The sequence below is a fragment of the Crocodylus siamensis genome, chromosome 1 (genome assembly GCF_052110815.1).
Source record: "Crocodylus siamensis isolate JL-2025a chromosome 1, ASM5211081v1, whole genome shotgun sequence".
Classification (NCBI taxonomy): Eukaryota; Metazoa; Chordata; order Crocodylia; family Crocodylidae; genus Crocodylus; species Crocodylus siamensis.
The window spans coordinates 415694143-415714625 of NC_143395.1; the positions used below are offsets into that span (position 1 = coordinate 415694143).

The window sequence follows — 20483 nt, forward strand, 5'->3', positions numbered from 1 at the left end:
TCCCCCAGATCCTGGTGGTCACCCCAATAAACTTATAGGTGGCCATCAGATCACCCCTGAGCCTGCGCTTTTCCAGGCTAAAGAGCTCCATGGCTCTCAGCCTGTCATCGTAAGATCTGTTTTCCTGACCTCTGATCATGCGCGTGGCTCTCCTCTGGACTCTCTCAAGCTTCTCCACATCCTTTTTGAATTGTGGAGCCCAAAACTGGACGCAGTACTCCAGCTGCGGCCTCACCAAGGCCGAGTACAAGGGGAGAATGACGTCCCGGGATTTGCTTGAGAAGCATCTATGGATGCAAGCCAGCGTTTTGCTCGCTTTACTGGCCGCAGCATCGCATTGGAGGCTCATGTTCATCTTGTGGTCAATGATGACCCCCAAGTCTCTTTCTTCCGTAGAGCCAGCGTAGCACTGCCAAGCCTATAAGGGTGCTGCAGGGTTTTCCTCCCAAGGTGGAGAGCCTTGCATTTTTCAGTGTTAAACACCATCAGGTTCTCGTCTGCCCATTTGCTGAGCTTGTCCAGGTCAGCCTGGATTGCCCTTCTGTCTTCTGGTGTGGATGCTTTGCCCCAAAGTTTGGTGTCATCGGTGAACTTGGCCAGTCCGCTCCTGACACCAATGTCCACATCATTAATGAAGATGTTGAACACTTGCTTATTCACTCAACCTACACAGCACAGACTAACCTGCAAAGACTGAGTCAATTCAGCTTCGAGCTTTTTGACTGCCTGTACTTATCCTACATGATCAACGCCTGTTGAACAGGGAAAGAGTTCCACCTACTAAAGATGACCAAAACCACATTTTTGCAGCACTCTTTCTGACATTTCAGGCAGACACTAGCCCCATTTACCAGGTCTGTAGCCAGACAGGTGGTGGTCAATGGCTTCAGCAAGCCCAGCAATTAAAGAGGGTTGGACAGTTTCTCTCAGTAGAGGCCCTACATCTGCTTTGGGACCATGCAACAAATCTAGGATTGGGCCAACTTTGTTCCCACTGCAGTTTGAGGTGGGCTCTCCTGGGGGGCCTGGCAGTCCAGAACACGTAAAATTTTAGAGAATTAAACGTGTTAAGTAGTTACCACCACCGTTCTTGTCCCTTTTCCTCCCCCACCCCCTGACTGATACCTGTGAACACATTATTTAGAGGTCATGAACACACATACTCTGAAAAACTCCCCCTGGAATTTGGCCTTCATAAGTAATTGTTTTCTGGAATAACAACAAAGCTGAAGTGCATACGGGAGAGGCCGGGCACAGTTCCACCTCCAATGACAAGGTCCAAAAGGTTAGAGAGGAGATACCACGTATTTGATACATGACCTAATCACGCTCCGAGATACACTTCGTAGGCTTCCTTCCATCACGATACGGTTTTATCTTTCCTTCCTCCAGAGAGCTACATAGTGCTTCTAGATATAAGCCTCTCTCCACTACAATTACAGTTTGCTTCCAACTCCAGCAGAAAGACCGGGGTTTAATACAGCAGCACAGACGAGTCAGAATTCCAGTTCACAGATTCCAAGGTAAAAAGACATTGACGTTATTGCAAATATTTTCCACTGACGCAAGATATTAGCTGCTGGTTTTCTGAAACCATGTGGTATTTACATAAGAAGGATTTCACAATGTTCATTACCTAAAGCATACACAGTCCTCCTATCTGGCATGCAGCAATTTAACTAGATTACCCTTTTTTCCCCCCCTCTTTATACTCCAGGCTCCCTGTTATTTTCCACCATTTAGGGAGCAGTCAGTTTTTAAGGCTGAGATTTCTCAAAGGTGCTTATAAGAATATACAATTGCCAGCGACACCCGCTGGCATTTGAGTATCTAGGTTGCCTAACCAGAATGGAAGCCCAAAGACTTAGGGATTGAGAATATAGGGCGGGAATTTCAGACCTGCTGGCCAAAACCTGCAGCCTCATCTCACTTATTTGGCTGCCCCAATGTGATGTTTACGTACCCCAAAATTTCAACATTTTGGACATGAGGAAAAGCTATTAAAATGGGGTCATTTCATCTGGGAAGAGAAAACTGGGAGAGGGGATTGATAAGGGTCTTCACGTACAAAAGGGTTGCTATGAAAAGGGTGGCGATAGAAATTTCATATTACCCAACCCAAATTTCCATGAGTGCAATTTAAAAATGTTCCTGCTTGCCCTGTCCGTATTGGCAAAGAAAAGAGTTTAACCATGAGGGTGGTTCAACTGGAACAAAAATCCCTAGAAAGGTTGCGAAATCTCTATCACTGGAAGTTTTAAAGCACATTTTGGGCAAGCATTTGCTTGGGACGGTTTAGGCAGGAAGGATCCTGCTTTGTGCAAAGGTCAGGCAGGATTACTTCCTGAGGTGTCTTTCAGCCCAGTTTTCTTATGGTTTATCATATTGCATCTTGATTAATATATAGAACTCAGTTAATTCCAGTAATCAGTTACACGACTGAAGAGCACTGATCAAATACTCACCAGCTTGGTGAAATGCAACTGTCCACTTCCAGAACAGTTATATTCAAGTCAATGGCTATCACACCTATGAAGTGCAAAGTCTCTCCAACATAAATTTTTAAAAAATTAAATTAATAATAATAATAATTTTAAAAAAAAAACAACCAAAAACCCAGCATCTTCCAACAATTCAGAAGCAATTCCTTCAAACCCAACCCGTGTTGCTAAGAGGAATTTTGAAGCATGATTTTTTAACTAAGCTTTTTGCTGGAGCAAAGCAGGTATCTAAAAAACAGCTTGTGATTTTTGTTTGGAAAAAAAAAAAGGAAGCTGATGAACATAATGATGTAGTCACAAACATCCAAAGCCTGAAATATCTCTACCACCCCCACACTTCCTGCATCTCATCTTCCTGCCATGCCAGCAGGTGGATCTAAACATTTTATATTATATTATATATGTATGCAATCCACACCAGCCTTCTGGAAGATCACATTTCTGTGTATCAGCATCACTGAAAAGGGAATCGTCTAGTCCTTCTCCAGGAGGAAGGAAGAGGTCCAAGTATTTCTCAGCGACTGGTTCAAATAACTACCACACTTCTGCCTCCAGATGAAATATTCCAGTGCCAGAGCATGGGGGGCAGTACAAAATCAGCTCAGATGGATTTCAGCAGCAGAGGTAACTTTTAAGGGTCCCTCTAACTTGCCAATCTTGGGGCGAAAGGGTCTGGGGGCACAGGTGTGGGCAAAGGGTCTCGTCGATCCTCCCAGTCTCGGGCTATGGGCTGAGGAGGGAGAGGAGGATCCACGCAGTGAACCAAACACTGTGGCGCTGGTGTCATCAGGAAGGCTTTGGCTCCCACGACCACAGCCTGCTCTTTGGCGAGAGAGGCAGCGAGCTGCTGGGAAGAGATGGCCTCCACCTCTCTCTCCTGGGGAGGAGGCTCTTCTCAGCCAGGCTGGCTGACCTGCTCCACCGGGCTTTAAACTAAGCCCGCTGGGGGACGGGGGGACTACCGCCACTGCTGGCCCGCTGAGCGACCCTTGCAAAGCCAGCAGACCAAGGCACTTAAGGGAGCACACCCCTCCCCCAGCCCTGGTACAATCTGTGGGCAAGGCAAGAGTCCCCAAGGGGACACTCGTCTGCCTGTACACTAATGCCAGGAGCTTGGAGAATAAGCAGAAGGAGCTCGTCCTCCTGCTCAATCCAAATAATTATGACATCATTGGGATAACAGAGACCTGGTGGGACTCCACCCATGACTGGACCTCGGGTATAGAGGGCTATACCCTGTACAGGAGGGATCGTGTAGATAAAAGGGGCGGGGGTGTAGCTGTCTATGTTAAGGAAAGCTACATGTCCCTGCAAGCTGATGATGGTGACCAGGGTGGATGCCTAGAGACCCTCCGAGTTAAAATCCGTGGGGAACATGGCACAGGGGACACAGCGGTGGGAGTCTACTACAGCCCTCCCACCCAAAGTCCTGAGCTTGCCCAGGAGTTCGCCCAGGAACTGGCTGAGGCCGCTTGCTCCAGGACCTTGGTTGTCATGAGTGACTTCAATTACCCGGACATCTCGAGGGAAGATCACTCAGCAAAATCCGAGCGGTCGCAAAGCTTCCTGTCATGCGTGGGTGACCTCTGCCTGACTCAAGAAATCTATGGGCCAATGAGAGGTAAAGTGCTGCTCGACCTGGTACTGGCTACGGGGGACGACCTAATCGGTGACCTAGTGATCGATGGGAAGCTGGGTGACAGCGACCACAAGCTGATCACCTTCACCATCCGCATAAAGCTGGCAAGTCAGTCAGCAACACGGAAGTCCTTGACTTCAGAAAGCCAACTTTGACAAGCTCAGGAAGCTGGTCACTCAGGCCCTAAGGGACCACGACCCCAGGGAGAGGGGAGTTCAAGAAGAGTGGTTGCTTCTCAAGGGAGCGATCCTCAATGCACAAGCTAAGTGTATTCCATCTCGGAGGAAAGGTAGCAAGAGGGCACTGCAGCCCCCCTGGCTTTCCAGGGACCTAGCAGACCTCCTGAGGCTAAAAAAAAGGCCCACAAAGGATAGAGGGTGGGATTCACCACCAAGGACGATTATTCTGCGCTGGTCCGGTCCTGCAGGGAGCAAACCAGGAAAGCCAAGGCTGCAACTGAACTCCAACTAGCTTCGAGCATCAAGGACAACAAAAAGTCCTTTTTCAGATATGTGGGGAGCCGGAGGAAAAGCAAGGGCAACATTGGACCCCTGCTGAACCAGATGGGGCAACTGACAACTGACGCCCAGGAAAAAAACAACCTGTTAAATGGGTACTTTGCGTCGGTCTTTCATCAGTCCTATGGGACACCCATGCCCGCTACGGGACAGGGAGATCCGGGTGGGGAGATCTCTTGCCCTCCATTAATGCTGACCTCGTGAAGGAACACCTTGAGAAGCTGGACACCTTCAAGTCAGCCAGCCCTGACAATCTGCACCCCAGGGTACTCAAGGATCATAGCCCAGCCCCTGGCATGGATCTAAGAGCTCCTGGAGCTCTGGTGAAGTGCTCGAAGACTGGAAGAAGGCCAATGTGGCGCCGAACTTCAAGAAAGGGAGGAGAGTGGATCCGGCTAACTACAGGCCCATTAGCCTGACCTCTATCCTGGGGAAGGCCTTAGAAAAGTTTATTAAAGAGGCCATCCTTAACGGGCTGGCCAACGCCAACATCCTAAGGGATAGCCAGCACGGGTTTGTTGCGGGTAGGTCTTGCTTGACCAATCTCATTTCCTTCTACGACCAGGTGACCTATCACCTGGACAAGGGAGAAGAGATTGATGTCATATATCTTGACTTCAAAAAAGCTTTTGATCTGGTATCCCATGATCACCTCTTGGCAAAACTGGCCAGTTGTGGCCTTGGCTCCACCACAATCCGCTGGCTGGGAAATTGTCTCCGTGGTCGGACCCAGAGGGTAGTAATTGATGGCAGTCACTCATCGTGGTGCCCTGTGACCAGCGGGGTCCCTCAAGGCTCTGTCCTGGGACCCATCCTGTTCAACATCTTCATTAATGATGTGGACATTGGAGTCAGGAGCAAACTGGCAAGTTCGCTGATGACACCAAACTTTGGAGCAAAGCATCCACACCAGAAGACAGGCGGGTGATCCAGGCTGACCTGGACAAGCTCAGCAAATGGGCAGACGAGAACCTCATGGTGTTTAACACTGAAAAATGCAAGGCTCTCCACCTTGGGAGGAAAACCCTGCAGCACCCTTATAGGCTTGGCAGTGCTACGCTGGCTAGCACTACGGACAAAAGTAAGAGACTTGGGGGTCATCACTGACTACAAGATGAACATGAGTCTGCAATGCGATGCTGCGGCTAGTAAAGCGACCAAAACACTGGCTTGCATCCATAGATGCTTCTCGAGCAAATCCTGGGACGTCATTCGCCCACTGTACTCGGCCTTGGTGAGGCCGCAGCTGGAGTACTGCGCCCAGTTTTGGGCTCCGCAATTCAAAAAGGATGTGGAGAAGCTTGAGAGAGTCCAGAGGAGAGCCACACGTGTGATCAGAGGTCAGGAAAATGGATCTTACAATGACAGGCTGAGAGCCATGGGACTCTTTAGCCTGGAAAAGCGCAGGCTCAGGGGTGATCTGATGGCCACCTATAAGTTTATTGGGGGTGACCACCAGGATCTGGGGGAACGTGTATTCACCAGAGCGCCCCAAGAGATGACGAGGTCGAACAGTTACAAACTCCTGCGAGACCATTTCAGGCTGGACATAAGAAAGAATTTCTTTACTGTCCGACCCCCAAGGCCTGGAACAGTCTGCCAGTGGAGGTGGTTCAAGCACCTACATTGAACACCTTCAAGAGCAAATTGGATGCTTATCTTGCTGGGATCCTATGACCCCAGCTGACTTCCTGCCCTTCCGGCGGGGTGCTGGACTCGATGATCTCCCGAGGCCCCTTCCAGCCCGTATGTCTATGAAATCTATGAGTTATACTGAGTTATACTATACATCCAGTTTGGCTCCAAACAACCAAGTCACCCTTAAGGCCTGTGAAACTCAGGGTTGTAATAAATCCGAATATTATTTCATCTAAACCACTGCACTGTGCAAAACAAAATCATGGTGCCACTTAAAACAGATTGTAAATACCATTGCCCAAGACCCCAGGCAGACGTGCAAGTAAAGGGGCGATGAGATCTGATGCGGGACCTCCACAATCATGTTTCTTGTCATGCCACACATGCATGGCATCCAGGATCAGGTCCCATCACTCTTTACTGCCTATACAGAGGGAATCCAAGATCTTGATCCCAGGCTACCCCTGCACTGGCAAGTAGCAAGTTCCTGCAGCTGGGAGCCCCATCAGCTGACGGGGTTGTCACCCACGGGGGCACATCATGCACCCCTAAGGAGCCATCAGGTGATGGGTGCAGGGTGCACCCTCCAGCTGGGAGGCCAGACCAGCTGATAGGACTCCCAGCCATTGGGCACAAGCCACAGCTGGGAAACCCACATGTTCAGTGAATGGTGTGATAGGAACCAGCCACAATGTTAGTGCACATTTTTGGTGTATGGCATTAACATGTGGCCAGGTAACAACTTACGACACGAGTAATTGGCTAATCATGGCTTAAATGTATTGTGTGATGGGGGCCTGATAGAGGGCTGTGCGGCAGGGAGGACTTGCTGAAAATAAAGAGACCTGGAAGGACAGAGCCCACAAGGAACGTGGCTGCTAGCTAAGCACGCCCTCATCTTCAAAGAGATCAAAGTTGTGATCCAAAGGAGGAGATGCCAGCCACACATACACATGCGTGGACACACCTAACCCTGGAAATACTACAAAGAGGTGCTTGCTCATTTAACTGGAAACTCCCTAGGCACCTACAGATCTCCTGCTTGGGCAGGTCCAGAACCACTATGATTTTAGCAGCTCAGCACCTACCCCTATCCAAGCCCTGGTGGGGTCAAGAAACCAAGTGCAAAGGTGCCTAAAAACCTCTTAAAAGGCCAAATGTGCTCATCACATCTGACAAACCAAGAGCTTTGACCCCTCAATATGTAGTTACAGCTGCTTGAAGCGGGCACTGGCCCTCTGCATGCTACCTTAATGGTTATGGTACCAGTCCAGGAAGTGGGAGATCTCTTCAAGCCCACATTTCCCACCTCCAGGAAAGTGCCCCAACCGCTAGCCCATAGGCCAAGCTAGTCTGTGACGCTCCCTATTCATGCTGTTGAAGCTTGGGCCCCGGGCAACTGGGAACATGAGCATTATTGGGCCAGAGAGGGCAAGCAAAAGGGAGCTGGTCTGTAGCCTAGACTAACCTGCAAAGACTGAATAGATTCAGCCTCGGGCTTTTGGACTGTCTGTACTTAGCCTACACGATCAATGCCTGTTGAATAAGGAAAGAGTCCCACCTAATAAAGATTACTGACACCACATTTTTGGAGGGCTCAAATAGCCACAGGTTTGGGTCCATGCTTCCAGGAAACCTCCAAGATGAGTGCCCTCGCGTTCATACTCTTCTTCGTTGTTCTCCTCCTCCATGTTTCCCACCTCCTGGGTAAACAATTTAATCACCAGCCTACCAGACACATCATCACCATTTCTTCCTCTAGCCATCTTTACAAGCCACTTATTCCTATTCAGTCTTCGAGGGATCAGAAGCACCAGGGCTCGGGAGACGATCCCAAGGAGACGGCAGCACTTTCTTGCAGCCCTGAATCAGGTATCCAAAATCCAGACGCAGCCCTGCTTCTTTTAGGGCTTCAACCCAGTCACTATGTGTAGTTTTGATCACCCTACTGAGGCATCCAGCTTCTCCCATGCACTGTGCAGGGAGCCCCAGCACCCAACTCTGGGTTCTGGATTACACCCTGGAGTCCAAAACCTACAACTGATGCCTTATAATGCCCAACTTGCAGGGACTTAAGTCCTAATGGTTCAATGATTCTCACCCAGACTGTTCACATAGCACAGACAGATCCTTCTTCTCTCTACACTGAATTCAGTGCTTATGAAAGGTGTCGACTGAAATCCCAGGGGAATGAAGCCTTCCAGGCAACCATGCATGCATTTGCAGCAGTACTGCAAGGTCTGCTCTTCTAGCCCTTGTAGGATGCATCATCTATTCAGTCCTTGGATTCTGCCAAGACAGAAGTGGCCATTACAGGATTAGGATTTGTTTTTTCACCTTTAAATGATGGATAAACCAACTCATTTCCTATAGACAAAGCAGGCCATATCCTATAGACCACCAAGTACTCTAACAACTTACTGGATCTAAACCAGGAACATACAGAAGATGTTCCATAGGTCATTGCCAACCCCACCAACCCATCCAATCTGCTTTTTCATTTTTCTTGTAAAGAAGGTAATTAAGTTGATTAGTACAAGAGATGGTGAATACCTTGGCAGCGGATACAGCACTTGGGGAGTGTTTCGATACTACAGAGTGACCCAAAGTTTCCTAGAACAGCTTTAGCCCTCGAGAGCCATGGATATCTAGTTATAACAGGAGTTAATGTATTCCAGTTGGAAACAGCTGACGCGTAATGGTTCCTTTTACCCCTGCCAGAAACCTTCCAGTGAGTGGTTACTGCTAATGGAAATCATCAGCAAAGACAGAGATTTGTACTGAACACTGTGTACAGAAACCAGGATTAAACCAGTTAAAAAGTAAGATTTAAAAAGGGAAGAAACAAGCTGCACTCTCACAGACACGCACACGCACCACTACTCCCCTCACCCCCGGCTGCATTCAGCTCCTTCAAGAAAACCACGTGCAGTGGTTTAATTGCAAAAATCATTTGAGAGACAGGGTGGTAAGAGGACAGGTCAGAAATGGAGGTGTCCTGGGGCACAGACAGCAAATGTCACTTCGCTCGCTCGGTCCCTTATTTAAGTCAGTATGATATTTATGCCATTGCCCTCCTCCGGTATGCCTTGTCATTTTAACTGCAAGCTCTTTGGAGGAAGGAAAAAGCATGTCGCTGCTTATGGCTGGGTCCTCTTAGGTAAACTGTTGCTGTATGCGAGAGGTGGTGAACCATGCAAGTATGAAGTCAAAAAGATGACAGGGGAGATTTGCACCTTATACAGACTAATCCAGCAATCCCAAAGGGTGTACCACAGCACAGTAGCAATGGAAGTTGAGCCGTGACATCCCCCGGCGCGAGAGGTAAATGCACTCCTCCCGCCATCCGGCAACCCTGCACCTCCTACTCCAGGCTGCCAGCACCACTGCTGCCTTCACCCTGCAGGCATCCTCTACGACAGCCCCCCTGCCCCCTCCCATGGTCCCAATATGTGCTCTGCTGCAGGCAGGGAGTCAAGCAGATGCCCACATGAAGCCACCCAGCTCATCCCTCCACTCCTGGAGCCATGGGGGTGGTCACCAGCATGGAGCAGCCTCTGTTCGGGCTGCCCTTGCCCCAAGGTACTGACCAGGGGTCAGGAGGGGACAGACAGCAAAGAGGGCAGGGCATAGCACAGCACGGTCCTGCCTCTGCCACGCTCAAGTGGCACCAGACAGATCCGAGAGTCTCACTTTCTTAGCCTCAAGCCTCCCTCCATACCTTTTCTCAATCCAGATCCCACTGATTTCCAACTGGGGTGCTGCAAAACTCAAAAAAAAAAGTTACAGAGAAAGGAACCTTGAGGCTACATAAGGTTGAGAACCACTGGTATAATGTTTAATCCTTTGCCTAAAGATGCATTTAGGGTCCTCTTTTTTAAATGGTACATCTCAACATTGGTATGATTTCCTCTGGCAGGGGAATGGGAAAAAAAGTGTGTGCATGTGTACGCGTTGCACATAATTATAATGCACACTTCTGGGGTGAAAGAGTGAAGAATACTGACAATTTTAATACAGGGAAGTGCACCCCGGGTATAAAAAGTCTGGGGTACAGTGGGCTCACCAAATCAGAGTTGCTGCGATTGCCAGTATTAATAATTTGTAATAAAAAAATTAAGCATTTTTAAATGGGTACTGTCCCTAAATAGCTCCAACGTTAGGTTCACATTTCAGAAATACCTAGAAACTAAGCTTGTTTAGGCTTATCCTACTCTTACAAGTGGCTCTAACAAGAACGAGTGCCTCTGTGTGTTAAAACTGCAATGAAATAAGCTCACTAGCCTCATGCGCCCAAGTAAAATCCTGCAAACTAATCGCATTCTTACTTGAAACACAATAGTTTTTAGCACACCAAGATGATAAAGCCACCAGCGGATTAGTAGGCGTATGGAGAAAACCTTTGCCGTTACGTCACCAGGTCGAATCCAGCCCAGTTATCATCTGACCTCTGTTCATTTGCTTCAGAGTCCAGCCTAAAAAGCAAGATGCACACATCCAGACAGTCTGCCCCAGGAAGAGAGGCGCTTTTGTCATCAGCTCAACCACAGGGCCAGAGACAGAGCCTCCGAGACTGCTGGCACCTCCAACATGAATCCCGGTGCCTTCAAATACCGGCCCATCACAAGGAAACCTCATTTATCCAAATGAAGCTCCAAGCAACAAGGGTGTGAATGCAGGAAACTCAGCACCTCTGACCTACCGCGTGTTGAATCAGATACCGACAATTCCCGTCCCATCCATCAACATTTTCCAGCCCCCTGACCCATTCCTTCCTCTCAGCTTCCCCAGCGTCCAGTTTCGCGGGTCCATGTCACCAGCTCCGCACTCGCCGGCTGATGCTGCCTTGCATCTTTCATAGGAAGAAAAAAAAAAAAAATCAGATATGGTACGTGTGGGTGTGCATAAAGCGGGCAATCACCAAGTCCCACGGGGTGGATTCAGTCCACCAGTCTCTGGATAACTGGATCTGAAACAACCGAGAGGCACGTCGTCTCCTTTCCAAGCAGAAGCACAGCAGCCGAAGGAGTATCAGTGAGGAAACTCAAGACAGCCGCCAACTAGGACCAGAGTTCAGAGCAAGCTACTTAGCAGAAAAAAACCCAAAAAAACAACCAAACAAAAAAAAAACCCAAAAAAAAAAAAAACTTACCACCCACGCAGCTGCTATTAGAAGGGTCTGCTCCCGCACCCTGCACACACGTGTACACACACACACACCTATTCACGTCCGTTCTCTCATTCACACCATCATAATGCTGCAGAGCCCCATTGCCCTAGATCCCGCCCAAACGCGAGAGAAAAGCAGTCCCATCGTGACATCCTGAGTGTCACAAAGCAATTGCCATAGGTTACTGGCACTGACCTGGTCGGGCAGCCAAACAGCTACTACAGGCACCAGAATATGTGCACATCAGGCAGCTCCACCGCGGCAGCCTGTCCCCCAAGCACAGAAAAGGAAAGGCACCACCTTTAAGGCACTGCAGAAGGCAGCAGAAAGCACAGCAGTGCCTGCATGCCCTTTCCGCCAGGTGCCCGTTGGTAGGAGAAGCCTCCCTTCTTGCTGACAGGGCAGAGAGGCTTTGAGATAGCCGGACTCCAAAATCCTTTGGGATCAAAGAATTCTGCGTTGGGCCAAGAGATTAGGCCTTGCATCAGGTTTAATGCAAAGCTACTAGCACCTCATTTAACTGCATTACATTTCAAAGGACATGGCAGAGTTTAGCACTCCGTCACTGTGTGCCAGCTTCTTTACAGCTGCAAACAGAGAAAGGACATGGTCTCTATCTCCCGGGGGAGTGCATCCGTTCCGTTCCTGCTGATCAGCAAGTTCCAGCAGGGCAGGACAATGCATGCGACCAGAGCCCCTTGCAGGAATCCGCAATACCTGCAGTAATCGGATGTTAACCCTATACAGCCACAGCTTGGCTGACCCCGAATCCACTCACACCTCTTAGAAATATGAACTTTCGTTTCTACCCAGGAGCACTTTTACTATCTTTTCTCCAATGCCTGATGAAGGGTGTTTGGGCCCGAAAGCTTGCAATGAAAGAATTTTTTTGCAAAAATCTAGTTGGTCTAATAAAAGATTGCTTTCTCACACCTCTAAGCCTTGGAAGCAATTTTTCTTCTCAATATACAGAGGTAGGCAGTCATGTTAGGCTGAAGTCAGGGTAGAGGGGCACTGGCTAGACTAATTCATCATATGCTATAAAATAAGCTGTTGTTTACACAAAGCTTAGGCATCTCTAAATTAATCTATAAAGGTGCCACTCTGCCCTGCCTTCTCCATAAATTACAATAAGCACATTTAACGGCAAATGACCCATTTAATGAGCAAACCCCTTCAGACGTACCCTTTGCAACACCCTTTGAGAAAGCTAAGGAAGTTAGTTATTCCCATTGAATGGGAGGATAAAAAGATATGGATGCCAAGAAGTCCCTAAAGTAGCCAGTAATTCCTAGGTGTCTACTGGAACACATTTTGTGCCCATTTCCCCCACTCAAGGTACTAGGGACTCTGCAGCTCCCAGCAGGATCAGGTGGAGTTGTAGATACAAGGATATCTTTAACTGAAAATATTCCCTATGGCCAAGTCTCTGAAGAGTGGAGCTGAGGAAGCTTCAGGCATTTAGCACGATTCACTTGAGTCCATGCAGCAGTTCCATGGCACGGCCAAAACTCGGAGCCCACTTGAGCTCGCTCGACTGTCTTACCTGTTAGCACATTAGCGCATCATTAAATCACAACCCTAACATGCGAGTTTTCCTGAGAGAAGGCAAGCTATGCTAACAAGTGCTTTAACAAGCGCCAGCAACAAGGAAAAGCACTTCCAGCCAGCATTTTTAAGCCTGGTACCCAACGCTAATGGGACATGCAAGTATTCATTCCCCTTCTGTTTCGATGCTTAAAAAGATGCGGCTTGTAAACCTGTGTTAAGTCACCGGGTCTGAAGTTGCTGGCCTCTGGATCTGGATTTCATATTGCCTGTTCAGATGTGCTGAAGTGACTCTGAGCTGTTCCGTTTTGGATCAAGCTTTTTGTTGCATTGAATGTATTAAGCCACTGCAAACAAGTGAGGGGGGCAAGGGCCCAATCCTGGTGTGGGAGGCCGGCAGGGGCTACAGCCAGCCCCTCCCCAAGACCCAACCCAATGCATAAGGGGTTGCAAGTAGACAGTGCCAGGGCCCCAAGACCCTATCTGGCACATGAGAAGTTGGAAGAGGGCAGTGCCATGTCCCCCAAAATCCAACCCCAGTGCATGGGGGCAGGAGGGGGTGGTGTTGGGCCAATCCCAGCATGTGAAGGGGTGGGGAGGGCAATAGCATGTCCCAAAGCTTGATCCTGCCTGCAGACCGATCCCATGCTGCTCAGGGCGAGCAGCACTACTTTAGACTAACACCAGCAGTTAAGTCAAGCCGGAGAAGGAACAGCGTGCCTCGGTTTCCCGGGCTTCAAAACAATGCCTCAAGATCTCTCAGTGAAAGTCAGCATGGAGGAGCCACGCAGATTCTTGCTGAAAGTCAGAGCCACCAACCAGTCAGTTTAGTCCAGAGCACTGTAATGCCCGACAGCTTGCGTGTGAAATCCCAAGATGTTAGCATCTGTTTAATCACCTTACACTGCCCCTCTGAAGGACTCCAGAGTCCTTAACAAGCTTATGGGGAGGGGGAAGGAAATCACACACTACATGGAATAGCCACTCATACCTGGGGAAAAAAATGCAGCCACCTCTTGGGTGAAGCACAGCTCACGGCAATGCAGCAAGTGAAGAACATCGCCACATCTAATTGAAACCATGGGGGCGGGCAGGAGTTACCTTGGCCTGGCTAATTCCCAAAGACATCTAAGTCATGCAAACCACTGCATAGTTTTAGTCATCCCTGGTTCGTCTGTCACTTCTAAGCCTCTTTCAAAAGATATGTGAGTATTTAGCAGCTAGATTGACATTTAAGATGCTCACATTTGCCTACCAAGGTAATCACCATCACATCAGGTGACTTGCCTCCGAAATAGCATTTCCTTGACAAGCTATAGGAAAAACTCCTCTCTGTATTGAGCAGGAAGGGCTTCCATCCAGGAGAGCAGGAAAAGCTGGATAGCAAAGAAAGAGACAATGATTTAGGATGTCTGGGACCCACTTTCCTCTTGCTTACCTCCTTATTGCCAGGAGCATTTCCAGGCTTTCAGAAGAAGCCACAGATCAAAGCCTCCGATAAGCCCTTTTTAGCGATTACACGCTCACAACTGGGGCACTCAGGAAATATTTTAAGCCCAAGGAAAAGAAGTTTTAAGGGATGAGTAAGCTATGCAAGCACCGCACCTGTATGAACTTCTTCTATGAGTGCTTTACAAGGCATTAAACCCAACAGCACACCCCCTCTAGCAGAGAAACAGGATCCATTGACTGAGAAAATGAAACAAAGAGGTGTGTGTGTGTGTATATACACATATATACACATACGTATACATACAGATAAAAGTCTGCAGAAGCAATAGGTGCTCGGGATACTAGAGGCCCAAGCAGTGAAACAGGCACGTGGAATAACGCCCAGCCTTTGAGACCCGGGTCTGATTTCTCCAGGCGGTTTGCAGTTGGACATAAAACTAAAAGCTTCTCCTAGGTTCTTATGTTCTGCGCCGCCCGGGACCGCAGGGACCATTCCTCATCCTCCCCGCTTCCATGTTAATCCTAAAGGTTTCTTCCTTCTCCTCTAAACCTGAAGTATAGCGCTTTCTTCTGCTACAGTTTCATAGCACGCTACACCATGATTGACCTAATTTCAGACCACAGCAATCAGATCAGAGATTAGGTGTCAGTTAACTAGAGGAATCAATCAATACAGAAGAAACGGCCAGAGACGTACCCTGCCTCATCATAAGGGCATCTCCTGGAGACTAAACTAAGCAGGAAATACACTTGATTACTAAAGGAGGAGGGGGACTTGCAAAGGACTGACTGCTGCATCGAAGGGAAGGGATGCTCTTTTATGCCAGACGCCAGATACATTTGCACATAGAGCTCAGGAATAAGTTTAAACAAAACCCTCAGTGGTTAAAAAACAAATTAAACCTCCCTCTCACTCGCCGTCCGTCCAAGAGCTGACACACAGCACAAGTGTTCAGTTCAGTTTACACCATGGCAGCAGCAAAGCCCCATAATTTAAGTTTTGCAAACCAGTAATATGACATCATCTTTTTTTTCTTTTTTTAAAATCTAGATAGATTTTTTTTTTTAAACTTCTATTCTGAAGCAAGCTCACATGCCACATGGGTCATACGAATGCATTAGTCACATAGTGAAACCAGCCGTTCTAGCTTCCCAGGTGCAGAATGACCCAAAAGCAGTCAACAAGCAAACAGTGCAAGCTGAGAAGAGCAAAAACAAATTATTTTGGCTTTAGTAATCGAGGCCCCAACGATGCAATCGGGTGGGGGGACCCCAAACAGACAGAGCCCCTACAGAATGCAACTTGCAGGACTGGAAATTAAAGGGTAGAAGTAACAAATAAGGCTTTCAAAGAAGCCATGCATGATTCCATTTCAAGTCATTTTGAAGCCAGCACTTCAATAATAAAATATGCAGCAATACTTCTGAATATTAAAGCAGCTTTCAGTGGGATCCCACGCAGAACAGCTCCGAACTACACAGGTCCCACTGCAGAATCAGGGGTTAAATTTGCAATCATGAACCTAAGCCGTCTCCGCCAACAGCTGGTGCTGGAGGAGAGCGTGCCAGGATCCTTCTTCCCTGCCCATCAGCTGTTTGCCACCCTACCCCATCCCACCTACCCCCACAATCCCCTCCAGCACCGACTACCACGCTCACATCCCCAACGTTACGGAGGAGCACGCTTGCAGACTCCCTCCACCCCGCTACAAGCAAGCAGGGGAGAAAGAAAGGACCAACCTCACGCAAAACATAACCCAAAAGAGACCAAACTAAACCAAACCCGGTACATTTCCAGTCGCGCACCGGACAAATTATAGCACACTCCAAGGCAAACCTGAGAGTGGCAAAGCTTACACTTGCCACCCAGGGCAATGAGGGACTTCAGCAGGACGCGTTTCTCTTGACACGCTTCCTTCCTTAACAGGGATGTTATGAAAATATTTCACTAGCTATTAGCAACGTAAAAGGTAGACTGCATCTCCGAGCATTGAGAAATACCAGGTTATTAGACCCATAACGCATGAAGCCAGCTGTTTAGGCACCTGTTGGGAGGGAGCCTAAACAGCTCCGTGGAAAAAACAGTTGTTAAAAAGAAGCGGGGTGGGAATTAAACTAGAGAGCAAAAGCCCGAACAACCTCTAGGCACCATTTAGGAGTGCAGGCTGACTGATCAATTCTTCATAACCCCCTTTCCCAGCACAACACATGGCTTTACTGTAAAGAGTACTGGCAGAAGCCAGGACAGGGCGACACCTTAGAGACTAACTGTTCATAAAAGCACAAGCTTATAACAACATGTCTTGGGGTTTTATTTAATGTGCTAAATAACGTCCCAGTAACCTTGGTATTCTACAGACAGACGGGGAACCTGTCGGGAAGGGAATGAAGACGGCTAGGTCCTATTTCCTAGAGGCCTCCAGCTCCGGGAAGGTAGGGCAATGAACTTCTTGGTCCTGTCTGTCCTCCGGCAGGGATTGCATCGCAGCTTTTCAAATGCTCCCGAGGCCCTTGGCTATAAGAGACTATGCACAGATACATACTTAAAGGACCCGGCCCGCCTATGCACAAGTACAGCGCTCTTCTTGCGAGTGACCTGGCCGGCTGGATGCCATCTCCTGAAAAAAATAGGAACTCCTCCATTGTGCGATGAGAACCAAGGCAATCTTATTGATCCAGTTGAGACCATGACAACCGAGCCAACACAAGCGTGTCGTGGCCACGCGGTGGGCTGCTGCTTCTTCGTGGGGTTCATCTGGCCAGCGGGTTCACAGACCTGCGCCGGTGCTCGCAAGGACCGATGCGTGCACTGTAAACTGAGGCTGAGAAAGGAAAAGCCAGATAGTTTTAGAGCATCAGAAACAAATAAAAGCACTGCGCCAGAGTCTCTTGAAGGAGACGTCTGTGGCGTCTAGCTAGCCTTGGGATAAAGCCCCTCATTGTTAATCGCGCTACCGTTTGGGCAACGAGATGCAAAAAGGTCTTGCTACTAAAACCCTTCTGGAGAGGAATTACGGCTTCTCTCTTGCTCCGTGGAGCATCACACTGGAAAATCCCCCCGGGCACATTGGACAGAGGTGTTACACCGCACATCAGCCTTTGCGGAGAAAGCAAGGAAGGTCCCCCAAGCTGACTTTCAGAGCGAGCTAGGGGATTTATCACCCAGCTCCCAATTAAAATCGATGGGAGATTCGTGACTTATAACGATCAAGTGAGAATCCGTTGCAATGCTTTATTGCTATTCAAATACAGCCTGTTTGAGCGGTCCTCCTCGGCTTTGCAGGCAAGTCAACCACCAGAAGAAACTCCGAAAAGACGAGGCCAAAACCTCACATTTCAAGTCACTTCCAAGTGAAAACACCCATTCTAGCGAAGGGTCGAACAAAGCTACCTTTCCTTGCCACCGCCACCTTTGCAGCTGGATGTAGAAACTACAAGCTTCTCCTAGTGCCATCTAAGTGAAGATTCACCAAAAAAACCCTAGTCCAAATGTGGTTAGCACGCCTAGCAGAGGGATCTAGTACCAAAAAGAGGTTACAACGTCAAATCTAGTCCCAACTACTCGCTCCCAGGCCCGGAGCTTCCAAACAGCCCGACTCACTGAACTAGTAACTTGCTACTGAGATTTCGTTATGATGATCAGCATCCTCTGAGAAGTTAAAGTAATGATGAACTGGCCTAATCCACACCGTAGTCCAAAAGTTAGGTGGGGTGGGAGGGGAAATACACTGAAGCCAGCATTTGTCAGTACGAATCATCGTGCCTGGTGTCACCCCTGGCTCATGTGGCAGAATCGGTCTCCCACATCTAGTCACAGCCTTCCTGGACCGAAATGTAACTTAAATTGAGACCTTCGCCTGCTGAACCACAACTCCTCTGCCTTCGCACCAGCCACTACGCCCACACCCCATGAACCTTGGTTGTACTTTGCCTGAGAGCAGAAGAAATCGAGGCAGAGAACGTGCGAGCGTGTTTCTTTTAAACAAGTGTTTCCCACCGCTTGATGAGAACGGCTTGCAAATTAATTGCACCTTGAATCAGAAATCCTGGGCGCATTCAGGAAGAAGCGACTTTTGATGTAAAGGAGGTAGCAGCTGAATTGCTACTTTTTGATTACTGGGTTGAACCCGCCGCCAAGCCTCGACAGTGTAAACGGGAGCTGCGGCAAGTGAACGCAGCAGCCTTTTCAAATTTTCGGGGACAACTGCTGCCAAAGGGACAAGGACTCTATGGCATGTTAATACGCCGATGAGCAACAAACCCAGCAATTTAGACAGCGACTGCCCCAGATCCACCAGCTTTCCCAGCTGAGACACTCCAGATGCTAATTGGTAGGTGAGCTATGAACAGACCGGTAATTTAGACCAGAGCTGAGATCCCACCAAACAACGCAGAACCATCTCATTTACGCTGACGAAGGCGTAGCCTATAATCCCATCCCAAACAGCTCCTTTAACAGCAGCAGCAGCCTTATTCGAACTTTATCCTGCGTGAGAATTAAGAGCTTTTGTTAAACGTGGGTCTGGCCAGTCGACCCACCGGCGGCGAGCCGCGGCCCGTGCAGGTGGTCGCTCCGACCCCTCTCCCGCCCCTTCCCCACCCAGAGCGAGTCCAGCGCAGCGCCAGCGGTGAAGAAGCGCATCTGCTCTGCCATCCTGCTCCTAAATCTCGGACCCGGTGCAAATGTGAAGAGGCCAGGTCCGCCAGCCCGAAGGGGCCCAGCTCTCCACCTGGTCCGGCAGACGCGGATGTCCCCCGGGCGCTCGGGCCGGACGGCAGCTCGCCCGCTGCACGGGGACAGGGGCTCGGGGGCTGGGAAGGGGGCGAAGAGAGGACGGGCATCAGCAGCAGAGACCTGTCTAGCAGACCGCTCTCCGGTCCTACCCCCTTTGCTCCCCGCGGTCTCATCCACCGCCTTCCCCTTCCCACGGATTTCTTCCCGAAGTGGGGGGGGGAGGTGCCGGCCCCCCGCCCCCTCCGCATCCACGAGAAATAAAACCTGATGTCATCAGCCACAAAGGTGACCCCCCGCGAGCGTCCCAGCCGCGAGGTGCCGGGGGGGGGGGGCGCCTGGGCGAGGCCCCGGGATCGCGGAAACCGAGCGAGACCCCCCGGCGGGCGCGGGCGCGGGCGCTGCAGTTTCCCAACTCCGCACCCCGGGGGCGGCCTCCCCCGCAAACTTCGCCCGCCGCCGCCGCCGCCTACCTGGTGCCAGGAGCCGCAGCACCAGCGCCGCGACCGCCCGAGCCGAGCCGAGCCGAGCCCAGCCGGCAGGAGCAGCCGCCGGCCCCGCCCCGCGGCCCGCCCGGGGGCGGGGCGGGGCCGGCACGGCGGGGGGGCGCCCGCGGCGCCGGCCTGCGGGGCCCCGGGCGGACAGGGAAGGGGTAAAGCGCCCACGCCCCGTGGATCACTCCCCAGCTGGGAGTGGGCAGGGAAGGGTTAACGCCCCCCCCCGTGGGCCTCTCCCCCAGGCAGGGAAGGGTTAAAGCCCCCCCCCGATCACTCCCCTGGGCAGGGAAGGGTTAAGCCCCCCCCCCCCACACACACACACACACCCCACTCCCCAGCTGGGGGTGGGCAGGGAAGGGTTAACGCCCCCCCCGTGGGCCTCTCCCCCAGGCAGGGAAGGGTTAAAGCCCCCCCCCAATCACTCTCCTGGGCAGGGAAGGGTTAAGCCCCCCCCACACACACACACACACACACACCCCACTCCCCAGCTGGGGGTGGGCAGGGAAGGGTTAACGCCCCCCCCCCCGTGGGCCTCTCCCCCAGGCAGGGAAGGGTTAAAGCCCCCCCCCATGGATCATTCCCCAGCTGGAGATGGGCAGGGAAGGGTTAACCCCCCCCCCCCCACACACACACACACACACCACTCCCCAGCTGGAGATGGGCAGGGAAGGGTTAACCCCCCCCACACACACACCCCCACACACACCACTCCCCAGCTGGAGATGGGCAGGGAAGGGTTAAACCCCCCCATGGATCACTCCCTCAGGCAGGGAAGGGTGAAAGCCCCC

At 50.3% G+C, this 20483-nt stretch overlaps 1 protein-coding gene across 5 annotated transcripts in view; it reads right to left on the minus strand.

Moving 5' to 3' along the window:
• The window catches only part of GDPD5 (glycerophosphodiester phosphodiesterase domain containing 5), a 312070-nt gene extending 292302 nt beyond the window's left edge, over nt 1-19768 (minus strand). For 4 of the 5 annotated variants that reach the window (XR_016439661.1, XM_090030758.1, XM_090030763.1 and 1 more), the window contains exon 1: nt 19672-19768. The gene's annotated coding sequence lies outside the window, so the exon portion shown is untranslated. The remainder of the gene's footprint in view (nt 1-19671) is intronic. The other variant, XM_090030761.1, reaches the window with a different exon arrangement.
• Between the last annotated feature and the right edge of the window lie 715 nt (nt 19769-20483).